Below are 6,692 nucleotides of genomic sequence, written 5' to 3' on the forward strand. Positions count from 1 at the left end.
CAGCTGCATTTCTGCCAACGCGGCACATTGCATCGCGGTCAGCGGAGAGATGCCATCGATGCCTCTCTACTTTGTTTTGCTGGACGTTGTCTCTGCCGGGCGGACAAACATAGCGGTGATTTCGCGTGAATCTTGGAGGCTTGGTCCCGTAAGTGGTGGATTTACGGTGCGGGATTCACAATCTCGAAGACGAACAACTGGCTCCCCCTCCCCCCGCCGCCGGGGGGCACTGTTAGCGGACTGTTTTTATGTTGTGCAGCCCAGCGAAGGATGGAAACCGCTAAACCGGTTAGCCCGTATAGTGGCGCGGCCTCGGATTGCAGCTCTCGCAGCATAAGCACCAGCAAGGAGTTGCAACGATAAGGCTGCTGGCACGAGGCAGCGCTGGTGCACCGTTTAGGTTGGATGCAAAAATCGCCACTTGGAGCGATCGCCGTGGCGGACAGCAGGTTGGTCATGCTGGAAGGTGTGGGGATGTGCAACAGATCCAACGCGCTAGATGCTGCCCTGCCGGTGCTATCATCGATTTTCCCTTCTTCCTTTTGCCCCGTTTTTCTACGCCGTACATGGCAGGTCGGCTAGCCCCCGCTTGTGGCCAGGCTGGTGAAGGGGTAGAAGAAGTCCAGGAGGGTACAGCAAGGAGAGACCGCGGTGGTGGTGGTGATGATGAGGAAGGTTTGTTTTGGTCCCGGGGAACGTCGTCGAAGCGGTCGACGCCACACTCGACGCGGTTGTAGTAGTGTCAGTCGTCCAAGGCTTCCTTGCACCCCTGGCCTCTTTCTCTTTTTATTTCACCCTCCCTCTCGCTCTTTCTCTTTCTCCGTCTCTCTTTCTCTCTCTGTTTTTCTCGCTTTCACCCTTCGACTCGCGGAGACGGCGACGGAGTTAGGACACGGGCCTGGAACAGGTCATTGACCGGGCACGACGGAGTCGAAATCGGAGTCAACTCCTGCGGGCGCCTCTGACACCGTCAGACACACACTCACACATGTGTATGAAGGGAAGGAGCAGTGCAGTTAACGTAGTTAAAGGATGGAAAAATGGTGAACCAGAAGTAGGGACCAGGAGTAGAGAACAAGACACGAAACAAGGGGTCCGACCAAAGGATCGCAGCCCCGCATATATATGTGAGAGCCGCAGACATCCCTTGTCTAGGAGAAGCATCGTATCCTGCGCATCATCATCCTGCAAGTGTCGCATTTCAGGCCACAAGAAGCCACTCGGGACTGTTGCTTGTGGTAGGCGCAGTTTCCAGTTCCCTTTAGCTCCCTGTCTCTCTCTCTCCCCAGGCAACCTCCTAATGACGTGAAAACGAGATTGAGTTACTCGCACTACTGTTCTGCCTTGGAAGGAATGTCTGGTTTCAGTTACTAATTGCCTGAAGCCCAAAAGTTAACCTAAAAAATCCTGCGAGACTAAAGTGACGTCGACTCTCTTTGACAAGTAGGCATTGGCGTAGGCGCTTGCTGCAGAAGATTTTTAACTTTGGGATCAGTTTTATTAACAACTAACTCATCCAACTTAACAATACTCCCGCAGTTCAGGTCGATTCTTTTTCCCACCACATATTAAAAAAATGGTGGTGCCGGTTTGGCGTCTTGTGCCCTCTCGAGATATCATTTAGGGCATTTAGCGGAGGAAAAAATTGCCCAAGGAAACGCCACGTTGTCGCGCTCGGCATGGGATGGCGCCAAAATCGATGCCAAAGGGGAGTGAGCGATGCAGCTAGACGCAGAAATGCAGTCACGACTAACACACACGGCACCGATGACGGAACACCCCGAAAGCGAATGAACGAACGAACGAACGGGGGAGAGGGAAATCGATTCCTCCACCCCGCGAACTGTTCCGGATTAGGTTTTGATCCGAGTTCAGAGGTTATGTTGCATGTTGCAGTTTGTCTTGTCGTCGATGGAGATTGAAAACCAAACCCCCGGAGAGAGGTCGAAAAGTATGTCGGCAAATTATGGTGAGCAAAGTAAAAAGTCAAAATGGCTTGTTATGTGCTTTTCTATGCTCGCCGATGATAACGATCCGCTTGGTGGGGCGTTCGTCGAATGTCGGTTGGAATGTAACGCTGCGAGCAGAGTGGACACGACGACGACGGTCCCATGGGTCCATCATTACTTGCGACGACGACGAGAAGACTATGCTGCCGTGATTATGCTGTGTAAGCGATGGCGATCAACACATACATACAATCGGCTCCAGTCTGTGCCTATCGTTGGGCCCTACTCCCTTCGACTGTAATTACAGGGTAAGTGGAGCCACCGGGAGGTTGTGTGCGGGGGGGGGCAAGGATTATCGGTGGCACCGGGTGTCCAGGTCGCTTGCTAGCTGGCTGGCGACACAACGCAGACGAAGGCAGAAAATGGCGGTGTCCCCCGTGGGGCTCCAACATGATGCACGCTCCAGCTCGCCAAAATGATGGTCAATTGTGTGAGGAAAGGCCCGAAACCTGGCATTAGGCGGGCATTAGGCATGGGGTGGACGAGCAGCATAAGCAGCATGAACAAATCGTCTTTCTCTCTCACACTCTTTCTGGTCGTGTGGATGGCGTTTGGAAACAAAGAAAACTACGGCGACCAGCGAAAGGCACACCTCTTCCTGCCCATCTCTCACCCCACCCCTTCAGATGAGCACGCACGAAAAGTGTCGAAGAGGAGAACCACACACTGGCACCTTCATCTTCCCTTACTACCCCTTGGGATCGTCCACCATCTAGCCGGAACGTAAACAAACGTGTAAATCGAAGCAGGCAGGATGCACTCTCCGGCCAACACCAATACAACAGGCGACGGTATGTCGATTGCGTATGCATTCAAAACATACACGTCCACACCAATACTTTTGCTCTGCGCATCCGCCGCCACCGCCACCGCCGCCGCCGCCTGCTGCATATAGAGGGAGTTTGTCGTGAGATGATGACGCCCGCTGCCGCCGATATTAGCATAAAAAGAGCATAAAAAGCGTGGGGAAAGCGCGGGTCGAGGCAAGTGGAAAGGAACGATCTAGCGTGGCCAGGTCGAGCATTATGCTGCCCCTCGCGCATAGAGAAGCGGCGCATAGAGAGGGAAGTATTATGATGCTTGCAACGGCGCGCAACAGGGCCACCAGCGCTGGTCATGCTGGTGTCCCATGCGGGACATTATGCTCACGAGTGAGTGAGTGAGAGAGAGAGGGGAAAAAGCGAAAAACTGTGCGCAACATAACGCAGCAAATAAGGCGACTCCAATCGTGGCGGTTCGGTGTGTGGAGCTTAGCTTCCCGTTCCTCGCGGTCCTCCTCCCTAGTATTATGCTCACGTCTTGCTGATGGTCCATGTTTGTTGCTTATTGCGCATAAGCATCGGCACCAGCAGCAGTACCAGCAGCAGCAGCATCAGCCAAGTGTTCAAACTAACACTCGCAGCACAGCTTGGCGCGTGTGTTCCACTCCGAAAACTAGTTTGCTGTTGCTGCTTTTATGCCTAGGATGCTACGAGGAACGGCGTTGCAACCGAATGCAATCCGCAGAGGAACGGTGATAGCCAGCGGCATTTTGTAAAGGCCTGGCCTGGCCAGCCTCTGCTTCTTTGTTCGATTCCGTGGCGTGGCGACCGCGCGCTTTCGAATCAAAACATACCGAGCATAAACTTCTGTTTACATGCAATAGCAGCAGCAACTCCAAGGAATGGTGATTCGGATTCGATTTGAAGCGGCTAGCGATGCAGAAAAATTGTTATTTTGGGAATGCCGTAAAAGACTAAATAAATATTAGAAGGAAGTAGCTCTTTTGATAAAAAAAAAATAAAACGCATATTATCGATGGTTGCTGGCAATTCTTGCTTTCTCTTTCTCTCGCTAAAAGTTTCAGTTTCAGACCACAAATTGGAGTCTTTTCCAATGGGTCAAGAATGTGATACTGGACTGGATTCCCTATAACTAACAAAAAATGTTTAAAAATTAGACCTTTTTTTCAAAAACTCGTCCAAAATGCGTCGCGATAACGCACGGCAAGAGAAGGAGCATTCGGTCATCGACGGACGCGCGGGTTGAGTTTGGTCGAAGTAGCCCGCGCTTTGTCCGCGCCGCAAAACCGCGCAATCACACGCACACACACCATCCCTCAACCCATTATTTGGGGCTGGGGGTGAAAACAGGACAGGGTTGTTGCGAGGGGGATGATGATATCTCGAGGAAAGGCAACCGATGCCGCCACCGCCACCACCGCTGCCACCGCACACAACTTGTTAGATTGTGGCCACCACGGAGTCTCCCTCTCTCCGTCTCTCTCTTTCTCTCTCTGCTTGTGTATATGTGTGCGTGAGATTAGAAATCCCCGCGTCGCGCACATGCGCACATACCCGTCCACCAGATGCACCGGCAGCATCCTCCTGAAGTGGCCGCCGGATAGGCCCTGAGCATAATCATTCACCGGCATCCCACATCCCACAGACACAAACACATGGTTCGGCACATAAATACATCTGTGTTGGTTTGGCCACGATGCTGGGATGCTCGCGATTGTTTTCATTTGCCGCGGATGCCGCGCCAAACAACACAACAGCATCAACATCAATATGGCGGGCCAATGCTGCTGCTGCTACCGCTGGCTTTTAATGTGTGACCCTCGACTTCCCCTACTGTTTGATGGCCTCGCACCTGAAGACAACCAGTGTGTCCGCAAACTCTGGTGAGTGGGTGTGAATCTCTCTTCCCCCGGCCACCGCATAAACAAAACATAACGCAGATACAAGAGCGAGAACCGAGATGAAACCGAGGGGCCGAGTGGCCGAGCAGCGAAATGTCAAAAAGGAATTTGCTTACAAATCGTCGATCGAAGACGATCGCCGACGGTGACTCGAAATCGCCCCCACAGTCGCAGTGGACTCACGCATTTGCATATGATAGAGCGGCTTCCTTGCTGTGTCAGCTTCATTTTCTGAAATAATCTCTCTCTTTCCGTGTGTCTCTCTCTCCTTAGTTCTGCAGGCATGGAAAGCGAAGACGAAGGCGAACAACGCTTTATGACCCACATTGAGCATCGAGCAGCAAACCAAACTAAGCGTAATGCGCCATCATCACATCCTTCCGGGGAGTGGCCGCCCCGGCCCCTTTTCTAACACTGGCCGGCGTCATGGCCTTCAGCAGCATGACTTCCGTCTTTGGTTCCGGCTTTGGTTCCCTTCGCTCCGGCACTTGCTATCAAACAGACCAACCACTGGGCCGACCGGGTATGGCGCCCGTTTTCGGTATCGGCGCTGCTGTTCATTGGTGGTGTTGGTCGTGATGGTGACGAGCTGAGCTATGTAGCAACAGGCCAGCAGAGCGTCGGGACGTAAATGAACCCCCAGACCCTTGCTACTCTACGATCCGGGAGGTCAATGATTCCAATATACACTGGGTCGCCTGGTGTGCCGGCAGCAGTGAAGGTTAGTTCCGAGGGGTTGATCCAGGCCTTGTTCTGGAGGCACTTAGAAGTCACAGTTTGATGCAAGTAGTAGCGGAACTGCTAGCTAAAATGACAAAAATTATTGATTGGAGAGGAAATGTTCCTCAAATTGCTTCTTTCTTAAATCAAATTATCAACAGAAAAACACAAAAAGTACCCAAAGAACTTGCTGCAACTCGCAAAACTCCCCGACGAACTGCTCCCTTATTTTTGCATTCGCTGGAGAAACGGAATGGAAAAAAGCGAATAAAATAAAACAGAAAAAATCCCCCCCTTCGAAACATTGAAATGTGCTTCGCCGATTTTTAATACCAACAATTAACACCTTCTGCTGCTCCAGGACACGGTTGACCGAGCTCACTCCACTCCTTACGCTTCTTCCTCCCACCAAAAAGACAATCAAAGAACCCGCGCCATTCGTGGAGGGAGAAACGTTTGTTTGAAAGGATCAAAACGGTTTCCAATTTCCGATTGTCCGGGCTTAAGGCTTTTCCTCCTTCTCGCCCTGTTCCTCATTCTCGGTTTGGCTTCCGTTTTCAGAGAAAATCCTAGTGCATGCCCCCCCTTGTTTCGGTGGTTGTTTCCTAATGGGTTCGTTGAGTTTGGTTCAATGGTAAACAACTCTAGAGTTACTTGGCGAGTAAAACTCATTTAAAACTTTGTGGTGACTGTGGTGCTCAGTTAAAGATGTGTCTTTCGGTAGGGCGGAAGTAGCTTATCGTATTCAATTTTAGCGAATTGTTTTATGAGTTCCCCCTTTATTCGATGGAGGCGCGACATTTTTAAACATCTTCGATGTAAAAATCTAGAAATAAGAAACCTAATAAACAGCTCTAATCGATCGGACAGCAAGTAGTAGGCGCATTCCAGCGGAAGAGCAACTCCGATCGTACGGAAAAGTCCATGGAAAATCCAACGCGACCTCTACAAAGAGCATCCTCGAAGGCCTTCACACGGTGAAGGTTCATCTCCATTGTTTCAACCAGTTGCGGCCAACCGGACAGAGCGCAGCTCTCAGGCGATAATGCATCATCGCTCCACCACACCGCATTCCCTGCCCTACCATGCTCGGGTCAGTACGACTTGTTTCCGCTTTGCCAAATGATGCGTCAACACAGCAGCTACACAACGTGCTCGCGAGCGCGTTCCAGCAAAACACAAAGCCTATTCCTTATCGCCGGCGAATGATTGTCGCGCTTGATGATCATGATCGGGGTGATGATAGGGCGCACAGCCACACCATGGGTTTATGTTGCATG

The sequence above is a fragment of the Anopheles aquasalis genome, chromosome 2 (assembly GCF_943734665.1).
Source record: "Anopheles aquasalis chromosome 2, idAnoAquaMG_Q_19, whole genome shotgun sequence".
NCBI lineage: Eukaryota > Metazoa > Arthropoda > Insecta > Diptera > Culicidae > Anopheles > Anopheles aquasalis.